At 42.6% G+C, this 25,634-nt stretch overlaps 1 protein-coding gene across 2 annotated transcripts in view; it reads right to left on the bottom strand.

Annotated features, from left to right (window-relative positions):
- LOC149468374 (uncharacterized) overlaps window positions 1–22,741 on the bottom strand; it is a 53,218-nt gene extending 30,477 nt beyond the window's left edge. The window contains exons 1-2 of one of the 2 annotated variants that reach the window (XR_016311728.1): window positions 22,602–22,741; window positions 13,576–13,647 (exon numbers count right to left, since the gene is read on the bottom strand). The gene's annotated coding sequence lies outside the window, so the exon portion shown is untranslated. The remainder of the gene's footprint in view (window positions 1–13,575; window positions 13,648–22,601) is intronic. The other variant, XR_016311729.1, reaches the window with a different exon arrangement.
- Between the last annotated feature and the right edge of the window lie 2,893 nt (window positions 22,742–25,634).

Raw genomic sequence — 25,634 nt, 5'->3', positions numbered from 1 at the left:
GTTAACCCTTTATGAGCCTGATCTTTACCACCTACATGTGAATGGTTTTAATCATGTTCACCAATAAATACTTTTTAACAGTTTACACTCAGAGGCGCGGTTTTTCTCTTTTTATCATTTCCAGTAACTAAACCATAGTTTGTAGACACTATAACTTTCACACAGACCAATTAATATGCAGTTATTGGGATTTTGTTTTTACCAATGACATGAAGCAAAATACATTTTCGCCTAAATGTATGATGAAATTTGAGTTTATTGCATATTTTTTATGACAAAAATGAGAAAAAAATATTTTTTTTCAAAAGTTAAGTCTTTTTTGTTTATAGCACACAAAAAAAACCCCAGAGGTGATCAAATACCACCAAAAGAAAGCTCTATTTATGTCAAAAAAATAACAAATTTCATTTATGTACAATACTGTATGAACGCGCAATTGTCAGTTAAACGAGCACAGCGCTGTAAAGCAAAAAAATGGCGTAAATTCCAATATCTATACAGTCATTTATAGACGCTATAATTTTCACACAAACCAATTAATATACACTTTTTGGGATTTTTTTTTTTACCAAAGACATGTAGCAGAATACATTTTGGTCTAAATGTATGAATAACTTGGAGTTTACTACATATGTTTAATAACCAAAAGTAAAAAATATAATTGTTTTTCAAACTTTTCGGTCTTTTTGGGTTTATAGCGCAAAAAATGAAAAACCCAGCAGTGATCAAATACCACCAAAAGAAAGCTCTATTTGTGTGAAAAAAAGGACATTAATTTTGTTTGGGTACAGCATTGCATGACCACGCAATTACCAGTTTGGGTACAGCATTTTGTTTGGGTACAGCACTGCATGACCACGCAATTACCAGTTTGGGTACAGCATTTTGTTTGGGTACAGCATTGCATGACCACGCAATTACCAGTTGAAATAGGAAGGGGGGGTAAATCCTCTGGAGGGCAAGTGGTTAATAGTTTCTGCCTTATCTGATTTCTGCAGTGCACATTTCTCACCACTAGATGTCAGTCTCGAAGAAAAGGATGTGTGTAAAGTAATACAACTGCTCCTTAACCCCTTGCCTACCGGGTACTTTTACCCCCCTCTTGCTCAGGCCAATTTTCAGCCTTTTTTTCAATTTCAAGCACTGCTGGGCACAGATGAGCAGCACTGATAATCAGGGCACTGATAGTCAGTGCCCTGATTATCAGTTCAGATGTCTGCTTTGACAGTTGCCAGTTACCGGCAGTACTTTCCTCACGCTGTGAGAGCAAGAGGAAAGTACTGCCGATGACCGCCAAGTGTATTTACATAGAGGTCAGCTGTGATTGGACACAGCTGATCACATGGAAAAAGGCTGCTGTGATTGGCCTTTTACCATGTCCAAAGGACCCAGCAATCACAGCGCTGGATGCAAACCGCTAGGGGGGTGCAGGGGACGCAGTCTGGGAGGATGTCATATCACGCCCTCACAGAACTGGACTACCGCGCTGTAGCCGTATAGCTCGATAGTAAAGTGGTTGAAGAGGAGCTTCACCCAAAAGGGGAAGTTCTGCTTTAGGACCCCCCCCCCCTCCCTCCTCTGTCTAACTTGGCATGTAATTCTGGAGGGGGGGGCACGTACCTACTTGTAGCTGCTTTTAATTTTTTCTTAGAGACTGAACTTCCTCTTAAAAGTGGTTCTAAAGGCTTAAAGTGGAACATTAGTCAGAAAATTAAGTCTTGCTAGATCACTTCAGGTTGGTACCTTTTGCAGGTACAGCTATATAAAACCTTAAAGATAAGTGCCTATATGGTTTAAAATCCAGTGACACACTGTCTCACCCTACTCTGCACATGCTCAGTTGCTCTCTATTTTTCCACATTGTGCTGAAAATATAGGAACTGATCTGCTGACACCCTAAAGATTTACTGCTGCTCAGGGGCTCTGGGCTTCAGCAGAACGGCAGCCTCCAGCAAGAAGAAACAGGAACAAAGCTGGAGGCAATTTACAACACACACTAATTTTGGTAGTGTAATTATTAATGTGGAATGTTCCTTGCTAAAGAACATTATTGCTTATCAAGTTGTTATGGGTAAAGTTCCACTTTAAGCGGTTTTTTACATTACTATATTCTCTGCATTAAGGTAAAATCTCTCCTGTGTCCAGGACTCCCCCAGCCCCGCCTTATGCTTACCTGAGCCCAATCTCAATCCAGCGCTGTGACAGAGAGCAGCAGCTCTCTCCTCTCTCTCCCCACAGGGCCGAGTTATAGCACAGGGCCGAGTTATGAACACAGGCAACGTGGCTTGGGAGTGAGCCCACACAAGAGCCCCCATAAGAAGCATCTTCCTATGAGGGGACTCACCAAAGAGGAGCCAGGGGTGCTAGTGGGGGACTTTAAAAGAGGCCATCGAGGCTGCCCTGTGCAAAACCACTGCACAGAGCAGGTCAGTATAAAATGTTTAGTATTTTAAAGACATACGGTTTAGAATCATTGTAAAGTGTCAATAAAGGCAAAACAGTTTATTGTTTTGGGTGCAGTGGAGAGGGATTAGAACACCTGTCACTTTTTTTTTATTGCTGTCTGTGCTGCTGTTGGGGAGACTTACCATCTCTGTATACCATTATCATCGAAAGTGAAATTAAAGAATAATGCTGAATTTGGGCTGACATCAGAACACTTCTTGCACCCAAGAGTCACGGGTGCAGCATCCAGCCCCTCTGCCTGCAGCTTTTCATAGCCTATGGCAGGCTGAAATATGCTGTGATTGGACAGAGCTGAATGCTGCATTGAGTGATACACGTGCTTAGAGTCCTAGGTGTTTAGAAATAAATACCCAGCAGGGTAGATGCCCCATGTCCAAGGGACCTAAAATGTATCACATGCAATTATCTTTCCTAATGTAATGTAGTAAACGTTAAAAAAATATGTTAGTAAAAGTAACCACCTAGTGGTCCTCAGCTTTAAAGCGCTAGCTCACCTTTTCACAAAAAAAGTGAACTAATTCACAATACCCTCCCCACATCCCTCTGGTCCATGCTGCATGTACTTTGTTATCTCCATCTGCCACTCCAGCCAGTATAATGGTCAGGCACTTTGAAACATCACTACACCGCGATGGAGGCTGTATAACAGCAAAGTGTCATCAAACTTTAATGAAGAAATGCACTTACAAGCAGGGTGTCCAGACTGACACCAGTATAGACAGCGTGTGTAATGAATACAAGCGACTCACACCCAGCTAAACAAGCACATGCAACGTGCAAGCAGACCAGGAGCGTGCTGAACGTCACATCCAAAGGCACCGCCCTAAGCTTTTCGTCATCGACGTCCTCATGGACGACGTCATGGAGGACGTCGATGGCGAAAAGCTTAGGGCGGTGCCTTTGGATGTGACGTTCAGCACGCTCCTGGTCTGCTTGCACGTTGCATGTGCATGTTTAGCTGGGTCTGAGTCGCTTGTATTCATTACACACGCTGTCTATACTGGTATCAGTCTGGACACCTTGCTTGTAAGTGCATTTCTTCATTAAAGTTTGATGTTTTTTAAAACATACTGCACCATGATTGTTCACTTTTTTCTTTCAAGTAACGGTCTGATCATCTCTCAGTTTGGATACTAAATCACCTTTGGATTGGATTTTCAGCTTTGCAGAACATCATCTGTTGGAGTTCATCCCTCATTTCTTCTCACCATATTAATCATTGCTCCCAGAGTAACAAGTGCTATATGCTGGTTCTAACAATCAGCATATTACTCTGGTGAGTTTTATTTAACCATTTTTGGTGGTGGATTCACTTGGCGATTAATTATTTTGGACATTATTGATTATTTGAACTTTTGGACTTTATTTTTTTTGCTGGATTTCACTTTGATTTAAAAAATATAGTTTTTTTATTGTTTTGTCACATTTTTTGTTTTGTATGTATTTAAGTGCAATCTATTTTTTTGAAGTTTTATATATCCTATAAGTTTATAGGCTAGGTTCTGCAGCTTACTGTTGTCTTATATAATTTCCGTGGCACTGGTTCTATACTTCTATATATGCCTTATATATTGCAGTAAACCAGTAAATAATCTCAATCACAACTTGTGTAATAATATAGACTACTGCAATAATACCATTTGTGAAATAAATAGTGCTCTAAAACACCTCTCACTTAAGCTGGTCATACATTGTACAATTTTCTTGTTCAATTTTCTTTCGATTTACCTTCAACTATGTACTGCAAGGGATATATAAATAGGGCTACCCTGTTCAACTTGCCAGCCAGCTAACCAACAGCATTGGTCAGCAGCCCCAGTTTAAAATATGGCTTTTATCAGCAAGAAACATGGATAGGTATCACTTATCAAAAAGGAGAATAAGAAAGTCAGTTCAATTTGCCAACCAGTTAGTCAACAACCAAATTAACCGGTCTAACAACATGTGTTTAAAAACAGGGGTTTTAGTTAGCACACATTTGCAAATACATTAAACGTATGTTGTTAGGTTAATTTGGTTGTTGGCTAACTGGCTGGCAAATTGAACTGACTTTCTTATCCCCCATTTTGATAAGTGATACCTATCCATGTTCCTTGCTGATAAAAGCCATTTTTAAACTGGGGCTGCTGACCAATGCTGTTGGTTAGCTGGCTGGCAAGTTAAACAGGGTAGCCCTATTTATATATCTCATGCGATGCCCGTCCGTGTTCACTGCTGAAAAAGGCAGTCACAGACCTGGGGCCATGACAAGTCTTTTGAATGTAGTTTTTGTTGTCTGTTGGTGCATCGGATACCCTGGCTGCCATTGTGCTATATGCTGGGTGTCCGTGCGCTCCTGTAACTTTAACGAGGGGTGGGCTCCCTCAGGTCCACCTGCCCTTGGTCTATCCATTAAATGCATGTGCCTCTACTATGAGGACTCCCAAAATTTGTAGAGTTAGGACCACAGAATGTCGGGGTGCCGTGATGTGGCTCTGTGGCTTACGTATGTATTTGCAAATGTGTGCTAACTAAACCCCTGTTTTTAAACGCATGTTGTTAGACTGGTTAATTTGGTTGTTGGATAACTGGCTGGCAAATTGAACTGACTTTCTTATTCCCCTTTTTGATAAGTGATACCTATCCATGTTCCTTGCTGATAAAAGCCATTTTTAGACTGGGGATGCTGACCAATGCTGTTGGTTAGCTGGCTGGCAAGTTGAACAGGGTAGCCCTATTTATGTACTGCAAGGATCTGCCTGATTGCATACACATTGAAAGAGATTAGGTTTGACCTCATATTACATGGTTTGGGTAAATCTAAAGGAAAATTGTATAATGCATGGCCAGCTTTGGATATTAATAGCAAATGCCAGTGACCATAAACAATGATGAAATAAAATAAAAACAATTATTATTATACAGGATTTATATAGCGCCAACAGTTGGCTCAGCGCTTTACAATATAACGGGCGACAATACAGCAACAATACAGTTCAATACAAGAGGGAAAGGAGGGCCCTGCTCCTTGTAGCTTGCAATCTAGGAGGGAGGGGCTAGTGGTACAAAAGGTAGTAACTGTGGGGGATGGACTGGTTGGAAGAGTAGAAGATTGCATTGTTAGCTGAGGGCAGGATAGGCTTCCTTGAAGAGATAGGTTTTCAGAGATCGCCTAAAAGTGAGCAGAGTGGGCGATAGTCTGATAAATTGGGGTAGAGAGTTCCAGAGGATGGGGGAAGTTCTGGAAAAGTCCTGTAGACAAGCATGGGAGGAGGAGACAAGGGAGCTAGAGAGCAGGAGGTCTTGCGAGGAGCGGAGAGGACGGTTTGGGTGATATTTGGAGACAAGATCGTTGATGTAATTTGGGGCAGAGTTATAAATGGCTTTATACGTTATTGTTAATGTTTTTTGAATTTTATCCACTGGACAATGGGAAGCCACTGGAGGGATTGGCAGAGAGGGGTGGCAGATACAGAACGGTTAGCAAGTTGGATAAGTCTGGCAGCAGCGTTCATGATAGACTGAAGAGGGGATAGCCTACGATTCGGTAGGCCAATGAGAAGGGAGTTGCAATAGTCAAGGCAAGATATAACAAGGGAGTGAATAAGTTGCTTAGTGGTTTCCGTGGTTAGGAACGGGCGTATCTTGGAGATGTTGCAGAGGTGAAGTCTACAAGATTTGGACAGTGATTGGATTTGGGGGTGAAAGGACAGATGGGAGTCTAGGATTACACCTAGTACCCTGGCATGAGGGGAGGGACTGATGATTGTGTTATTGATCTTGATGAAGCAGTCAGGGGAAGGGGCACGGGATGAGGGGAATGCTAAGAGCTCAGTTTTGGAAAGATTGAGTTTGAGGAAGTGGAGTGACATCCATGCCGATATGTCGTTTAGTAGGTTAGTAATGTGAGGGGTAGAAAGATAGATTTGTGTGTCATCAGCGTAGAGATGGTACTTAAAGCCATAGGAGTTTATTAAGTGACCAAAGTAGGAGGTGTAGATGGAGAAGAGAAGGGGTCCAAGGACAGAACCTTGAGGGACCCCTACAGAAAGAGGGAGTGAAGAGGAGGAGGCAGCGTTATAGGTAACGTTGAAGGAACGCTGCGATAGGTAGGAGGAGAACCAGCAGAGAGCAGAGTCTCTGAGACCAAGAGAGTGGAGTTTTTTGAGACGGAGGGGATGGTCAACCGTATCAAAAGCCGCAGAGAGGTCAAGTAGTAAGAGTACGGAGTAGTGGCCATTGGTTTTAGCTGTTAGTAGATCATTAGTGAATTTTACTAGGGCAGTTTCAGTGGAGTGGAGTGAGCGGAAGCCAGACTGTAAAGGGTCAAGAAGGTTGTTGTCGGTGAGGTGGGAACTCAGGCGATTGTAGACTAAGCGTTCTAGGAGTTTAGAGGCAAATGGCAGCAAGGAGATGGGTCTTAAGTTGTTCATGTCGGTGGGGTCCAGGGAGAGATGTGCGCATGCTTTAGAGGGGAGGGGAAGGCACCAGTAGAGAGGGAAAGATTGAAGATGTGGTTGAGGGAGCATAGGATGGAAGAAGAGGGTGATCGTAGTAGTTGTGAGGGGACAGGATCCAGGGGGCAGGTAGTGAGACGGGCTTCTAACCAAATGAAAAATAAAACCCAATGAACATTGAGGTGTGAAGTCCCTCCTTATTTGCCTGGAAAGTTTATATATCAACAACACAAGACTTCTTTTGTGATTCAGGAACCATCACCATCCATAATAGAGCTCCACTGTGGCTTGCAATATACATAAATCATGCCACCTCAGTGCTCACAGAACTCTCACCTTCATGGAGATATACATAGACCTATAAAGGTTAATGCATCGGGGTACCTCCACTGGACGAATCCTCCAACCTCCATGCATTTAAAGAGAGACTTCACATGTTACTTTTCATTTGGTTTTATTATTCATTTGGTTCTATTTATTTTCTTTTATTTCAGTATTGTTTATGGTCACTGGCATTTTCTATTAACACCAAAGTGAGAGGTGTTTTAGAGCACTTTTTATTTCACGTATCACTGTAGTAGTCTATAGTATTACACAAGTTGTTATAGAGATTATTTACTGGTTTTCTTGTATACTATTGCACATCACATCAAATGTGAAGGTCACAGAATGCTGAAGGTATGGAATTGAAGGTACAACAGCTCAGCATTATACGATTTCATAAGTATCACTGATGTCTACCCTGACCACAGCCAGAAGAGCTTGCTGGCCTTATAGCATTTACTACACACAGCTCTGCTGCATCAACCAGTAAACTGGATTACCTAAACTGGCCATACAGTTTTTTTCCTTTTACATTAGTTTTTTGTTTGCCCTGATGAACAGATTCTTGCATCCACATGAGGTACATGGAGGAATCTCCCTGCTGAGACACTGTTTTAACAACATCCCCTGTTGCTGTCAGAATACACTGAGCAGTTGCTGTAGTTAACTGGCTGCAGCTGCTGATAGTCCAAACATTTTCCAATATGTCCCTTCGACAGAAATCTTTTAGATAGTTATCTTCTGTAAAGCGGGGAGGACAACACACTGGAACAGACACATTTTGATCAGTGTATGGCCAGCTTTAGACTAGTTACAACATCCATGTATACTGCCAGTAGGGATCAGCTAAGTGATTTTGGAAAAATTTCCAATTTTGATATTAGCAACACTTTGCCAAAGTGGTAGCTCCCAATTTAGCTTTTCATACTTTTTTTTTATTTTAATAGGTTGTTGTTTTTGGTGTATTTAAAGGGAAACTTCAACCAACAACAGAAGTTCTGCCCCCCCCACCCCCCGTTCTCTATCACATGGTGACAGGTACCCGTTCCCACTTCTGCTATGAACGTCTAGGTGATCGCAACGGAAGTTCAGACCCCCCCACCTGCAACCTTCTGGGAGATGTCACAGGAGGTTGCGGGACGAATCAGATAGCGAGGCCTGGCTTATGCATGCGTAGTGGGCAGTCAACTGTGAAGCTGCAAGTCTTGACTGACTTAAAGATAGCTTAGTTTACTAAAATCTAAACTCCAGTAAAATATTAGTATCATTAGCCCTTCACTCAAAAAGCAAGATTTAATTCCTTGTTTAGTTGTAGGGATTAACCTCCTTAGCGGTCTGATTATGTCCATATTTCTATGCTCAAAGCGGTACATTTTTTTGCATGGAAATATGTATTTTTTTATTGTAGGCCTGTAATTTTTAGGAATAACTCACTGAAATCTGTCCGAACAAGAGTCTATTAAACGTCCCGGGTAGGATAAAACTTGAAACACGAAATCATAAATTATAATTTAATAAATAATCGTAAAAATAATAATATAATAAATTTAATTCAATAATATAATCAAACCAAAAACACTGAAATTTGAAATATAGCGCCAAGTTCACACATCGCTGAGCAAAGTCGCAAAATCTTTTTCAATGTCTGATGACGAATTTCCCCACGAATCATTATCACTCAATTCTGCAAGTGGTTCTGATTTACTATCGCTGTTCTCTAGCTGGTTTAAAACCGATTTTGACCTAAAGGGACGCTTTTTGGATGCCATGGACGTTTCTCAGTTTCCAGGCAGAAAGAACAGTAAAAATGCAGGAAGGGCACAGGACAAAGCACTAGGGACAAAATATATGTGAAATGCTTTGATACAGGAATGTTTTACAATGTGATTGTAGTGATTTTAGTGAATGTCGCTTTTTGTCATTTTCAAATTTCCCGCCGTTCTGTCCCCTGTACGTTCCGACGCTCGCAGGGGACAGAAGCCAGATGACAGATGCCGGCATCCGCCAGATTACATTGCCGGGGACACTGCAGGAGGGACATCGTGGGAGCGCAGGACAAGGTAAGTGATCGAGGGATCGTGGAGTAGCGCCGCATGGCAAGCCCGAGTGTAGCTCGGGGTTACCGCTTGTGGTACTGAAACTTTACCCCGAGCTACACTCGGGAATACCGCCAGGGAGGTTAAGTAGAATCGAGAAATACTTAAAATGGTTCTAAACTCAAAAAGGTTTTTACCTTAATGTATTCTCTGCATTAAGGAAAAAACCTTCTTGTGTCTTAGCCTCCCCCCACCCCTTAAAATACTTACTTACCTGAGACCAATCTCGGTCCAGTGCTGTGCCCTCTGCAGCAGCTCCTCTCTGCTCTCTCTCTTCGTACAGGAGACTCAGCAGAAGCTGGAAATGCTGGTTCCTGCTGTTCTCATTTAAATACCAAGAGAAGGGAGTGGGGTGAAGGGCTGAGCCACGCTATATCTGTCTATAGACTTACACAGCCGTCCCAGGAATGAGCCTGCTTGTTTGGCCCCATAGCAAGCAGTTTGCAGATGGAGAGGAGAAGGCGCAAACCGCACCAGCAGGAGACCCCAGAAGAGGAGGTTCGGATTGCTCTGTTCAAAACCATTGCACAGAGCAGGAAAGTATGACCTGTGTAATTTAAAAAAACACATAACCTTTACAATCACTTTATGTTATATCTTGCTCCCACAGGCTTTTTGCTTGCTGTATGTGGTTGTTTTGTCATGGCGCCTTTAACAGCAGCACACACAATGGAGAAACAGTGGTTCTGCATTGTAGACAAGGATGTCAAGTCCTCCCACAGACAAGAACGGAACGGAGAGGTGTTTCTTTGCTCTACACAGTGTTCTTCCCTTTTTGTGTATTTGAGTACTGTTGTTTTATTTACTCACATTTTTTTCATAATTTTGTAAACAAAATAAAAAATAAAAACAATAAATTAAAATAATGAGACTATCAAGAGTCTGGTTTTTTTTCCACAAGTTCAGGTCCAGGATAGCTGGACCATTGTACCCTTGTGGCTGTCAAAATACCACGGCCGCAGCAAAGGATTAGTGCATTTGCCCTCTATAACTTGGATGGAGGAATTCATTGGATTTTTTTGATTCAGCCCATAGGCTGAACAAAAAAAAAAACAACTGTATGTGTTTGGCCAGAATTATGAGACTTCAGGCACATGAAGATCTTTGTATAGTTCACATTGCAGCAGAGAAAGATAATGACATCACATACTACATGACTAGCAAGCAGTGACACCTGGCTCTTCTGTTATTTTGCAACTGACAAATCCCCAAATTTTTTTTTGCTATATAAATCAAAAAGTCCAAACATTTTGAAAAAAGTGTTATTCTTATAAAATTTTGCAAATAAATAATCTTTTTTCATAAATCTTGGCCAAAATGTATTCAGTTATCTTTTTAGTAAAAAAAATAACCCAAATTAGTTTATAACCAAAAATTATAATTTTTTAAACTTTTTTTTATATTTTTATTTTATTTTTTTATGTTATTATTTATGGGGTTTTTTTCTGTCAAGCAAACCTTTCTGTGGTTGGCATGTTGCTTGCTCCCTGGCAGGACACCAAAGCAGGTAGAGAAGTGCATATCTGGGGGAAAGGATGCTTACAAAGAACAGACATGGCACAGAGGGCAAAACTGCAAGAGAATGAAAAGGAGGGGTGTAGGTGGAGGAAGGGAGTATTTCATGAAGAGTACTAGAAATGTGGTAGAAGAGCAGTACAGGGGGTGCTGGTGGCGGACAAGAGGAGCAGCGTAGAAGAGTCCTGGAAATGGGGGAGAGGAACTGTGAATGGGATGCTGGAAGAAGTCAGGAGGAAAAGTATATTGAAGTATTGGAGGTGGATGAGCAGTACAGAGTATGTTGAAGGTGGACAAGAATAGCTCCACCCATTACATGCTCTCTGTACTGTTTGTGACCACAATTAAATCAGTGGTCAGTAGAGGGGTGCCTCGCTTACATTAGTGGCCAGTAGAGGGGTGACGGTCAGTGGGGATAATTCCCAGGTTATATTGCTGGTCTGGGAAGAGATGCCTTCTTACTTGGTCTACCTAGGAGTAAGCGAATAGTAGGTGCTTCTGCTGCTGCTGCAGACCTTGGGTAGTTCCAGCCATCCCTGTCAGAGTCTAACACCAGTGTGGAACCTGCCACAGAGTGAGGATCTCTTTATTTTACCCTAGGCTCTGTAGTCACATGACGCAGGGAAAGCTTGGGAGGTCCTTACTTACCTCACTACTCACTTATGCACCAACTAGTTTTCAGCTCTGACAGAGATGTGGCTGGTGTGAGGAAATATAATGGTATAGACTTCCTGGCAATGCAAACTGTGGCTCTGTAGAGATCTCCGATGATGGTTCTTCCAAATCAGTGAACCATCAATGTATTGGGTGGGTCCGGCAATCAGGCATGGACACCACAGCAGCCTCCATGTTTGTCTCAAGACAGTTTTAATTAAAATTAAATGCTTTTCCCATCAATTTTTAAGCACATCTGCTGTGAACGAGGTCATAAAGCAGTGCTTCACCTAAAAACGGGAAGTTCTGCTTTAAGGACTCATCCCCTGCTCCCTGTGAGGAACTGGCACCTTTGGGAAGAGAGTATCCAATTTTGACAGGTACCCACTTCCATTTCTACCACCTAGGTGATCAGAAGCGGAAGTTGTCCTCCAACCCCCCATAGTCTTTTGGGACACGTGACAGGTCCTAGAAGACTACAGGACCATTCACAATCGTGCATGTGCAGTGGACACCCGGCTGAGGAGCCAAAGCTGTCGCAGCTGGGTGCCCACACTTAAGATGCCGGGGAGAGAAGATGGCAGGTGAACCCGGCTGGTGTGAATACACCACCGCTAGATCGTAGGACAGGTGAGTGGCTGTTTTTAAAAAGTCAGCAGCTACAGTTTTTCAAGTGAGAATCGAGCTCATCTTTAATCCATTTTTTTATAATCTCTTCCTATGTTTGCTTTACTACTGCTGAGGCCATATAGAAATCAGGCTACTAAGCAAAAGATTTGTAGGTTATTGAGAAGAATGAAAAGAAATAATCACCAAGAAAACTCCCCATGGTGTAAATGGTCCAGTCTTTCAGAAATACAGGCAGAGAATAGACCTGTTTAGCTGGTATTGTATTCCCTTGTATAGGCTCTTAGGGTACTCATTATAGCAAACAATGCCTGTTTCATACCATGATACAGAAAAAGACACATACCACAAGTCTCCAGTAGATCCACCAGGGTAATTTTTACATTAGCTTGTAATGAATAAAATTTTGCCTATTTGATTGGCAGGTTTAGGGACTTAAAGCCAGGCACACATAGATGATTTTTACAAAAGTGATGATCGCCTAATACCCTGCCATTAATCACTAGTGATCACTACTCATACAGTTGTGTGTAATAACGTTCGATTGCATTTACCTGGAGCAATGTGCTAATGAATTAGTGATGATGATTAAAGATTAATAGCTACTACATGCTACACGCCTTTGTCCCCTATGTGTCACAGTGGCTAGGGATTAATCATAGGGCAATCTGGACAATGAACACTATACCAAAAATTGCCTGCGTGCACCCAACCTAACTCATATTACACTGACCATTTGTGTACATATGCCAAGCTGTTTCAATCTAACAAGATACAGAGCAAAATAATTTACAATGAAGTCTGTGGGAATACATTTTCATTTCAGACAATATTTTGCAAATATCATGCAGTACGTTCCATTTAAAATAAAATGTTGCATTGCATTAAAAAAGTTTCTCATGTAAAAATTATTTGATGGTAACGATTTGATCAATTAAGGTGGTGGGAATCTGCTTTCTAACTTGTACCTACAGGTAAGCTTACAATAAGGCGTAATATTACCTGTAGGTACAATCAATAAATGTGCACCATTGAAGAGATACTGACATTGACCATATCCGATGTCATAATATGCACATGTGCGGTTACTGTCTGCATTCAGGACACACAGAATGTTCAAATGACTGGAGCCTGTGAACCTGGAAGGAAGACAGAGTGAAGATGGAAGCCTAGCAGCGGTGACGGTGCATTGCTGGAGGGCTCCATTTGAAAGGTATGTCTGTCATAATGTGCTAATATGCGGTGGATACTAGCACTTTATGACAAACCTGCAGGGGGTCCAGGTTTTTTCTTGCAAATTTACTACTGCTTTAGTTTGTTCATAGATCAGTAAGGATGGAGATGACAGCCCCAAGGCCTTACGTAAATACAGTCAGCAATGGCAGGTCCTATTCTTACAGGTCCCGTTTAAAGCATATCTAAGCCTCAAAATAAAAATGAAATATATTGTACTTTACCTTTTCCTAGATGTCATGGCTGCATTAGTTTTCTTTTTTCAAGCTATTCTCCCTTTATTTTCACTTCTTGTCCTAGGATAACAACAGTCACTCACTCTTCTAAAGCGGGACAACATAAACAAGAAAGGACTAGGAAACCCTGCCCGTTTTCTATTAGCCATAACATAGATGGATTTGGATCTGATGTTCTTAGAGAACAATATAACTGATAACAGTCAGTACAGGTAGAGGACATAGGAAGTTATCAGATCACAAGAATTCCACCAAGATCAATAGGTATTTGTAACTCATCAGATATAACAAAACACTTTACAGAATGTAACCTCATTAATCAGACATAAATAATGCAGTAGACAGAAGTTATATTTAGTGTGCTTATTTGAGACTAGTATGCACTACAGAGGGACATGTTTTGTTCATATATGATGTCTGAAGTTTACAACCATTTTAAATTAATTTACTGAAAGATTGAATTGAAATAGAATTTTATAATAGTCATCCACATATGACATTGGCTACTTCACCCTTTTCTTTAATCTCACTTGACAGGGACCCCTCCTTACTCTAGAATCCCTTCCACTCAGCCGCTGCTGCATAAACAGCGTACCCTAAGGTCACATCACCGCACTGCGCTGAATTTATGCTTTCAAAACACCTAGTACACTATTTCTCCTTGCCTACAGAATCCCTCCAGAACGTCCTGGAATACACAAGGGCAGTCTACCTGGTTCATCCCTGCATCTGCATTACACCTTCTTCTCCCTTTATTCTATCCATACCAATGACTCCCTAGATTAGCTCCCCCCCATCCCCTCTTCATCTCCCCATGACCGGTGTCCCATCTACCCCTTCTTCCCTCTCCCTCATTGCAGAGAAGTCTCCCCCCCCCACCCTCTCTCGTTGCTGCCCCACAAATGAGTGCCTATCGTTCTCCCAAAACACGACTGCACCATCCCTGCTGATTCTCTTCCCAGATACCTGACACTCAACTACGATGCGCTCACATCACCAGCTGACTATATCTAGAACCCTTACATTAATAACACTAAATGCACAAGGGCTCAATGTCCCTGTAAAAAAAAAATCACAGCTCCTACTGTTGATGCGCAAACAACAGGCTGACGTAGTGTTTATCCAAGAAACACATTTTCGCACTGATCACATCCCTAAGTTAACTAATCACCACTACCCCTTAGCACATCGTGCCACTAATAACCCAGCTAAAACCAAAGGGGTTTCCATCCTCAGCTCCAAGCACATTCCTCTAACGATTACCGAAACCTTGGCAGATGAGAACGTTTGGCATCTCTTCCTAAAAGGTACCCTTTATTATAGACCAATTACCCTAGCAAACATGACACCATGTTTTGCAGATGACACCAAGCTGTGAGTGGAATAACGTCCTTACAGCATGTCTTCAACTTACAAGCTGACCTCAATGATCTGTTTAATTGGGCAACTATGTGGCAAATGAGGTTTAATGTTAATAAATGTAAGGTTATGAATATGCATGCATCATACATATTAGGGGGGGTACAACTGGGGGAATCAATGGTGGAGAAGGATCTGGGAGTTCTGGTAAATCACAAGCTTAATAATGGCATGCAATGCCAAGCTGTGGCTCTAAAGCGAGCAAAATCCTCTCTTGTATTAAAAGAGGTATACAGTGAGGAAGAGAAGTATTTGAAAACCCTGCGATTTTGCAAGTTTTCGCACTTAGAAATCATGGAGGGGTCTAAAATTCACATTGTAGGTGCATTCCCAGAGACAGAATTTAAAACAAATTCAGGAAATCACTTTGTATGATTTTTAAAGAATTTGTCTTGCACTGCTAAACATAAGTATTTGAACACCTGAGAAAATCAGTGTTAACATTTGGTACAGAAGCCTTTGTTTGCAATTACAGAGGTCAAACGTTTCCTGTAGTTCTTGACCAGGTTTGCACACACTGCGACAGGGATTTTGGCCCACTCCTCCACACAGATCTCCTCTAGATCTGTCAGGTTTCGGGGCTGTCGCTGAGCAACGTGGAGTTTCAGCTACCTCCAAAGATGTTCTATTGGATTTAGGTCTGGATACTGGCTAGGTCATTCCAGAACCTTGATATGCTTCTTACGGGCCACTCCTTGGTTATCCTGGCTGTGTGCTTCGGGTCGTTGTCATGTTGGAAGACCCAGCCACGACCCATCTTCAATGCTCTGACTGAGGGAAGGAGGTTATTGCTCAAAATCTCACAATAAATGGCCCCATTCATCCTCTCCTTAATACATTGCAGTCGCCCTGCCCCCTTCGCAGAAAAGCACACCTAAAGCATGATGTTACCACCCCCATGCTTCACAGTAGGGATGGTGTTCTTGGGATGCAACTCATCCTTCTTTTTCCTCCAAACATGGACGAGTGAAGTTTAGACCAAAAAGTTCTACTTTGGTCTCATCTGACCACTTTCTCCCATGCCTCCTCTGGATCATTCAGATGGTCACTGACAAACTTCAGACGGGCCTGGACATGTGCTGACTTGAGCAGGGGAACCTTCCGTGCAATGCATGATTTGAAACCATGACAGCGTAGTGTTCTACCTACAGTGACCTTTCAAACTGTGGTCCCAGCTCTCTTCATGTCACTCACCAGCTCCTCCCTTGTAGTTCTGGGCTGATTCCTCACCTTTCTTATCATCAGTGATACCCCAGGAGGTAAGACCTTGCATGGAGCCCCAGTCCCAGGGAGACTGACAGTCGTCTTTAGCCTCTTCCATTTTCTAACAATTGCTCCAACAGTTGATCTATTTTCACCAAGCTGCTTGGCAATTGCCCCGTAGCCCTTACCAGCCTTGTGCAGGTCCACAATTTTGTCTCTGGTGTCTTTTGACAGCTCTTTGGTCTTGCCCATGGTAGTAGTTGGTGTCTGACTGACTGTGGTGTGGACTGGTGTCTTTAAAGAGCTCAGACAGGTGCTACTAAGTTAGATTAATGAGTGGAGTAGAGGTGGATTTTTTAAAGGCACAGTAACAGGTCTTTGAGAGCCAGAATTCTTGCTGTTTCTTAGGCGTTCAAACACTTATGTTCAGCAGTGCAAGACAAATAAATTCTTTAAAAATCATACAATGTGATTTCCTGTTCTTTTTTTAATTCTGTCTCTCAAAGTGGGAATGCACCTACAATGTGAATTTCAGACCCCTCCATGATTTCTAAGTGGGAGAACTTGCAAAATCGCAGGGTGTTCAAATACTTCTGTTCCTCACTGTAGACTCCAGAGAGAGATCATTTTACCCCTGTACAAATCATTAGTAACACCTCATCTGGAATATGCAGTTCAGTTTTGGGCACCAATTCGCAAAAAGAACATTTGGGGAACTTGAGAAAGTACAGAGAAGGGCAACTAAACTGATAAGAGGTATGGAGGAGCTAAGCTATGAGGAAAGATTAGAGGAACTGAATGTATTCTCTCTTGAGAAGAGGAGATTAAGGGGGGATATGATCAACATGTATAAATACATCAGTGGTTCATATAGTGAACTCGGTGTAGAGCTATTCACCTTATAACTTCTTTTTTTTTTTTTTTTTTTTTTAATGGTTGAACTGGATGGACTTTTGTCTTTTTTCAGCCAGACTAACTATGTACGATAACTATGTAACATATATTGCCCAAACATACTACTTCAATTCGTCACATCAAGTTTTCTGATGGACGCCTCCTAGCTTCCATAAATGATATTGCCACACAATTTGTGCAGTATTACACAGGTCTGTAGACAGATTCTCAGCCTTTGAAAGACCCAGCCTCTCGTCGAAAGCTCATGGCTGACTTCTTTTCCCCAATACAGCCCAAAACCCTTGAGCAGACTGATCTGGGAAACGTAGTCCAAGCGCTCATGACAGAAGAATTGACCCTTGCCCTCAAACAACTAAAGACAGGGAAAAGCCCAGGCCCTGATGGCTTATTAAAAGAGTTTTGCAGATATTCTCACCCTAAAGCCCTAAATCTACATCACTGGCTGACCTCTTCCAAACAACATGGGTTTTTCCTATTCCTTGAATGCGGAGAAAGCGTTTGACAGGGTGGCCTGGGATTACATCAGAGCAGTACTGGAAAAGATTGGCATCCAGAATAAAATGCTCATCTTCATCCTAGCTGTCAGGGAAGATACATTTCAGTGCGCAGAACAGTTGTTGACGGCCATTTCACGGGTGCGCATGCATGAAAGCACGCACGTGTGAGAATGGGAGCGCGGCCAAGTGTGCGAGCATGCACAAACACCAGGCAGCTATTTAAACTGCACCATAGCCTGGGGTCCTTGCCACTTGGTCTATTACGTTCCCTGAAGAACATGAAACCTGTTCCTGTATTACATCTCTGTTACCGACTTGATCTTCCCTGACCTTGCCTGAACTCCTAGATTGTAAGCTCGAAAGAGCAGGGCCCTTGATCCCCTCATGTTTTGCATTGTATTGGTATTGTTCTGTCACATGTTCTGTCTCCCTTTTGTAATGTACAGCGCTGAGCGAACTATTGGCGCTTTATAAATACTGTATAATAATAATAACACTGCCTGTACCAACCCCTGGCTTGTCCTTGGTTTTCTTCTCTGCCTGCTCCTTCTTATACAGCTATCTGCCTACCGTTGCCAACCCTGGCCTGATCTTGACATTTCTGACTGCAGTGTTATACCTTGATCTGCTTTTCAGTTGCCAACCCAGACTGCCTGACCCTGCTCTCAGCATCTGAACCAGCTGACTTGTGTCACTTGCCATGACGGTCTTCCTTTGGCACAGCCTGCTCGACAGCAACGCACAGCCTGCTCATCGGCAACGCACAGCCTGCTCCACAGCAAACACACATCCTGCTTATCAGCAAAGCCAGCCTGCCTTTCAGCAAACACAGCCTGCCCACAGCAATGCACTACCTGCTCATCCTCCAACCTCGTGCAGCTCTCCGGCATCCTGCAACAGAATACCAGTCAGGCACTCGAGCCCACTCTGTGCTCAGGTGCTCCTATCAATACCAGGACTCCTAAGCCAGAGATGTAAGAGAAGCCTACCTCCACACGTCAGGCTCCACCACCAGGAACGTTACACTAGCTCTCTATTCTGCTCCGACTGCACAAATTAGAGTTAACGGCCTTCTCCATATCAAATGGTACTAGACAAGGATGCCCACTCCTGTTTGTTCTCACATTAGAGGCTGTCATGTTTCACATGACTGTCATATGCCTTTAAGTGTTCTTTGTATTTTGTCTCTGCTCCTCCCTTTCCTTTGGTTTAGTTCATGCTGTATAGATAGCCCTCCCTTTTTCCCAGTAACGCATTTCAGCTTCAAGCCTCATGTCATGAAGTAGATCACATTATGATCTTTTGACCTATCCGATGTCCATTGTCATAAGATTCTCTCAGTTTATGGAATAGACTTCACAAGATCTACAAGGTGTCGTCTGGATCGAGTCACTGCCTGTGTTATTCAACTAAGATTGGAGTTATCGCTATCTCATCACAACTGTAAATTACAGAGATCACACTGTCAATGCTTAGATTGGAGAGACAGAACAGTCAAAAGATCAGTGAAATGTCTTCATAGGATCCTTGCTAGCTTTGGATACACAGTAAGATGTTATATGGACACTGGATATAGCAGCTAACAGAGTGCAGCCATCTCTACACAAACCTGTACATGTCTGCAAGTATATCTCGGCATAACACTCATCAGTGTCAGGACAAATTATTGATGTGAATGTCTTACAACTGCAAGTTTATTCACTGCATCTCTATGGATTAGCACATGGCTTGTCTGTGAAATTATAAGAAAGTAAAAGAAAATGAAGTTTTGGAACAAACAATGTGAGCATGCCACAGCCATGGCAAGATTAAGGGTCTTAGGACAAGCCGCTAGTGAAAATGAGACAACAGTTCCAGACACTTAGTTGTATCTTATGTCTCAGATTCCTCACCACTCCAGAATGTCAACTCCCTGTCACAGCAGCCAAAGTACTCAATCAAAATCTCTTCTCTGCACCTACTGTACCTCAAGGCGATTTGCCCTTTTATCCTCCAATACATTAGAGTGCAGCATCTCAGCTAGCCACAGACACTCTTGTGTATTTAATAGACCGTCCATCATACTTTGGCACCAACAGAGTACATTATAGCAACCACACTACTCTACAAACCAACATGCCAATGGACTTTAAGCCAGCTCGGGCATTGAATGCCTTAGCAGCAACATATGTTCCCAAATCACTCCACATAAGTCCACCAACCGTCACAACCAACTATGTTCCACCTGCAGTCATGCACTCAAAATCTGAAAACACGGACCTGTCACAGTTTGCTAAATACATGCTCCGCAGAAAACTTATTAAGACAGGCCTTACCAAGTTTGATGACAAGCCTGAAAATTACAGAGGCTGGAAATCCACTTTTAAGGCCACAATGAGTGACCTAGACATCAATGCCACAGAGGAATTAGATCTACTCATCAGATGGCTAGGTCCCCAGTCCACTGAACTCATCAAGAGGCTCAAAGCAGTTCATATTGACAACCCTGCTGCAGGCCTTAATGCTGCTTGGGGCAGACTTGAACATACCTTTGGCAGCCCAAAGGCCATTGAAGAAGCTTTATTCAAAAGGTTGCAAAGCTTCCCAAGGATTTCTGCTAGAGATAATCTAAAGTTTCAGGAACTCAGCGATGTTCTATTAGAGCTTCAACTTGCTACGGCTGACATCAACTTACCTGGTCTCAGTTACCTTGACACCTCTCATGGCATCAAATCTATTGTTCTCAAGCTTCCATATGGAATTCAAGAAAGATGGGCAGCTCTTGGATCAAAGTATAAGGAAGAACATAGAGTTGCTTTTCCTCCTTTTCCTACTTCTGCAAGTTCATCAAAAGAATTGCAGACACTAAGAATGACCTAAGTTTCTCCTATGGGGATTGTAATCTTCTCAGTACACTCTCTCCAAGACCTACAAACACATGTATGTCACACAGAGACCATAGAGGTCCAGAGTTAGTGAAAAGGACTAATGTTCTACCTGCACCTGCTACAGTTCTTGAAAAGAGTGATCAAAACAAGAGAATTGAGGACCAAAATCGGCAATATCCAATACATAACACACCACATCCACTTAAGAAATGTATCGGCTTCAGAAAGAAAACCCTCCAGGAACGTAAGGAACTTTTGAAGAAATTTGGGGTTTGCTACAAATGCTGTGCCTCCACAGAGCACTTTGCAAAGGACTGTAAAGCGATCATCAAATGTATAGAGTGTGACATTGATAACCATGCGCAAGCTCTTCATCAATATTCGCACAACTCTACTACGCTCACAAACAATCGTCCTGAGGCAAAGCAAGGCGGGGAGCGCTCAGATCAAGCAGCACCTACCACCCCAGTGTTCTCTACATAGAGTCACTGCCTGTGTTATTCAACTAAGATTGGAGTTATCGTTATCTCATCACAACTGTAGGTTATAGAGATCACACTTTCAATGCTTAGATTGGAGAGACAGAACTGAGCCCCTAGTAAGGCAAATCCGAGCTAACCCTAACATTAAAGGAATTACCGTTTCTGAACAAACATATAAGATAGCAGCGTTCCATTTCTCCTCCTCTTCGACTCACTGAGATATGTGTTCCTCTGCTGTGCACTGGGGGAGTTGAACCTTGCTCCCCCGATTCATTCATTTACATTTTGGATTGCACACCAACTTGGCCCTGTGGACCGCGCCCAGGTGCTGGTGGTGGGGTCACCCCGTTGCATACTTATGCAGAGCTGCCTTGGTTCTGCTTTTTTCCATTACAGTCTTCCGACCCTCTCTTTATTTACCTTTCACTGCCTCTAAAACTGGTTTTTCCTTTTTCTCTCCTCTTTATTCTTTTTCCCCCATTTTTCTTTTTTTTACTCTTTTCCTCTTCTTTCTCAGCTCAGATTTATTTATGTAGCTGTACGGAGTTCTCTCATTTTGTTTCATACATCTCGCCCGCAGATGCCCCCTGGAAATTGCGCTTTTTCATAATTCTGTACTTTGTGTTATTGATCCTTCCATTTGCAGTTGTATGGAAACATTTTCACTCATCCCCATGGCTCATTGCTACATCTGTGCAATTTTTATGTTCATTTACTTATATATATTATTATTGCTCATGTTTTGTTCTGTTCAATTTTGATGCAAAAAATATTAAAGACAAATTTGCCTTTAAAATAGCAGTGTTCGCAGACAACATTTTGCTTTTCCTCTCAGACCCACAACTCACCATCCCTAATCTACTAAATTACTTTGCCCACTACAGCACACTATCCAATCTACAGATTAACTTTTCTATGTCCTTTGCATTATATGTCTCCCTGCCATAACTGTCAAGGCTGACTTAGGGGTCCAGCTGCCAACCCGCCCACCCACCAGGCCTATATGAGTTAAACTCTACCTCTCCCTCGAGATATCCGGGAGCTCCAAAAATGGCATAAGGGGCTTGTCTCGTGGTTCGGAAGGGCAGCTATAATTAAAATTAAAATATTGCCCCGTGTACTCTGTCTACTGCAAGCAGTCCCCCTCAAACTCCCAGCAGCATTTTTACAGCCCTTCATAGAGCCTATGGAGACAAAAACGTCTCAGAATTAGCTTTGTTATTCTCACACTACCCAAACTAGAAATTAAATCATTTATGTTAGCTGTGTAATTTATTTTTAATAAAGCCCCCCTACCCCAGGCCCAAGTTGGGCTTTAATACATACTGTAGCAAAATTAAATAGCATTTTCCATCTGACTAGAATCCAGCTTTACAGCGGAACTTTACCATGGGCCAATGGTAGCCTGGGGTTCTGTGTGCTCCCAGCACACTGACGTAGCTGGGAGCACACCAGGTCATGTGGCAGATCAGGCTCCTGATCATGAGTCTGTTGTGAGAGCCAATATCAGCAGTCACATGATAGAGAAGCTGCTCCGATTCCTGGCATTGAAGCCCATTTAAAATTCCACCAGGAAGCGGTAAAGTGGTTCAAGAGGAGACTGTGTCTCTTCTGCAATAAAAGAATCTTACCTTCCTGCTTGCCAGCTGCACAGGAGTTATGTCATCCCGCTGAACCAATCCAGATGGCTGAAGATGTTGAATCCTGAAGAAGATGGGGTGAAGATGTTGGTGCTGGGGGAGGTTCGTTGATGTTCCATCACTGATGGGAAGAAGAATAAAGCACACTTTAAGGGAACTTAACACAGTTGTTGAAAATGTTTACTTTTAGGATAATATCTGTACATGAAAATACAGGATCGTTTTAAGGATGACGATAAGTCCGGAAATGCATGAACAAATGAAATTTTAAACTCAGAGAATTCCTACTGTCAGTTGTGGTGCACACACAATGCAGCATATGCCACAGTCTTTGTATCCAAAGGCCTCATGCACGCGGACATATATGAGGAAAAGCATGATGTAAATATGGTCATATTTCTGCACTTGAGAAGTCCAAGTGCTGCATACAACTGCCCATAGACATGAATGGCAGTGCACAGGTATATGCCAGTACTTGTGTAAACCAATGTATAGCATACGGAAGGATTCTCGAAAGCAGACTTTTTGAATTCAAGGAATACATGCATACGCTCTACATGGGTGTAGGCCATTACCACCATATACCCACATACAGCCGCTCATAGCTATTCATTTCTGTGGAAGACTGTATGCAGCTTTGGGACTTACCAGACATATGCAATAATTATATCATACATGGCCCCGTACAGCCAAGCGAATGAGGCCAAATGAAACATTCTCCTTGCCCGTGTAATGAGACCAAAATCTGCCTACCAATGCATTGCCGCGCCATCCTATCAGCGGAAGAATACAAAGCAAAACGCCCCGGCTATGTGACTCCAGCACCTAAGCAGAACTAAACCCACAGGCTTGACTGTTGCCCCCAAAAAAGTTACATTTAAGGCAAGCTGTGAATGAGAACTGTCACATATGGCTGTTGCTCTCAGCCAAACTGGAAAACCTTCAAGTGGCTGGTGCCATAACACATCACATGTGCAGCACCAAGGCAACTGTGGGTCAAACAAGCCTAAGATGACAGCTTTCTTGCCTGTACAGAATAGGAAGGTTTAGTTCTTTTTTAAAGCGACTGCCAGCCACAATGCATTAGGGCAGGGGTCTCCAAATTTTTCATTCAAATGGCCAGTTTACTGTACTTCACTTTAGGGTGGCCGGATTGTGGTCAGTGAGGGTAGAAAATGTCCCAGGACAAGGATCCATGAGAATAAATATGGCCTTAGGGTTGGTGGTCAGTAAAAGGAAGAGTATTGCCCCATCATTGGAATTAGTGGAAGTAACCCATCATTGGTATCAGTGGAAGAAATAGTGCACCATTGTAGGTATCAGTGGGAGGAATAGAGCCTTGTATCATTCAGAGGAAAAGTGCCCCAAGGGCAGGTTAAAAGCTGGCAAAGGGCCGCATCCGGCCCACGGGCCATAGTTTGGAGACCTCTGCATTAGGGGGTGGTCCCCTACAAGTAAAAACACAGAAAAATAAAGTATGTCAATGATTAATTGCTGTGTTTTTCATTTCCATAAATAATTTTATTTTAAACTTGACAGAAAATTTTACTATTCCACGAAGAGTCAACTTTCTAATACAGTCTCCTCCCTTCTTTTAATCGTAGCCCTCGTAGCTCTTTCGTGAATGTCCAATAACTGTCTATGATGGCATAAGAAAATGAACTGAAGTGTCTCTGGGCATACACAGGGCTATCTTTTCTTGTGTCTGAAAGCTGTAGGCTCCAGGCAAACTGGCTTAAAAAAACGCTGCTCCTTGATGAGTTTAGCGTTTTGCCGGCAGAAGCAACTAATGTTATACTAGGTTACTATGCGCATTATGTAGTTTAGAGGCATTTTTTTTTAAGCAAAGCAGAAAAAATCCTTTCTGTTTTGTTTTTTTAGAGCATTTTTCTGGCAGGAAAAACCGCTAAACACTCCTAAATGCTGCTAAACGCTAGTACAAAACCGCTCAAAATTAGCACTTTTTTTCTGCCAAGAGCACTGGAGTTTTTTTATGCCAGTGTGCATAGAGCCAAACAGAGCTGTGGGAGAAAAGGAATGCTTGGGAAAGAGGGCAACTAAAGCCAGCCATACATTAAGCAATTTTCCTTCCTGCAACTATGGGTTGCAGGAAAGAAAACTGCTAGATTCCTCCACCAACACAGTGTTGATGGGGAAACGTCTATTGTGTTATGCCAGGAGGGAGCCTTACCAGCTGGCAAAACACAATAATTACTGCTAGCAGCTATAGCCGCTGCCAGCAATTGCACCCATAAAAATCTGACCACCTAGTTGCACTGAAGTCGATCGATGGATCAACCTTAGTACAGCCAGCATGCCCATAGATTGATGAAATACTGGCTGGTTCCTGCTGAACTGACTAAGATTCAATTCATCTATGGCCGGCTTAAGTGAACCTGTTGCTTTGTCCTGCATTCATGTCCTGCATTCAAAGCCGAATTCCTGGATAAGCAAATATTATCTTCATAGAAGTTTTATTCTTCCCTGAATCTTTGTGAGTCTTGTGTATTTTTTCTAGATCTGTGCAGACATTTCTGCCTCTGAGCAGGAGCTTCCTGTAATAAAAAAAGAAACTGGTCACCAGGGGCGGACTGACCATTCGAGCACCCGGGCACTGCCAGAGGGCCTGGGGTCAGTAGTGGGCCCCATGAGATGCCCCTGGTACCTTTCATAGGCTTTTTTGGGTGTGGTTTGAGTGTGGGCAAGGACACAGGGGACCCATGATTTCCTATTTCCCGGAGCCCCCATAGGTTGTTAGTCCACCCCTGCTGGTCACTGCTGCTCACTCTCCATGTGTACGGTGACCGGTCTTGTATCCACCTCCTGCTGTGTTTTCTGCAGGCAGCCTGTGGAGGGTGGAACTGCTAGGCTTCTCTGCTCTCTGCACAGGCAATGTACAACAAAATACTTTAAAGGTAATATCTGGGTTTTCAAGAGCATAAGGTGCACATAAGTGGACTTACATACCTTGTGGCTACTGAAAAATATATTGAAATGAAAGTGTTTGTGCCTGGAGTTCAGCTT

The sequence above is a fragment of the Staurois parvus genome, unplaced genomic scaffold (genome assembly GCF_062004578.1).
Source record: "Staurois parvus isolate SC_StPar_1 unplaced genomic scaffold, SC_StPar_1.0 ptg000088l, whole genome shotgun sequence".
Lineage (NCBI taxonomy): Eukaryota > Metazoa > Chordata > Amphibia > Anura > Ranidae > Staurois > Staurois parvus.
This window is presented reverse-complemented; position numbering and strand designations above follow the sequence as displayed.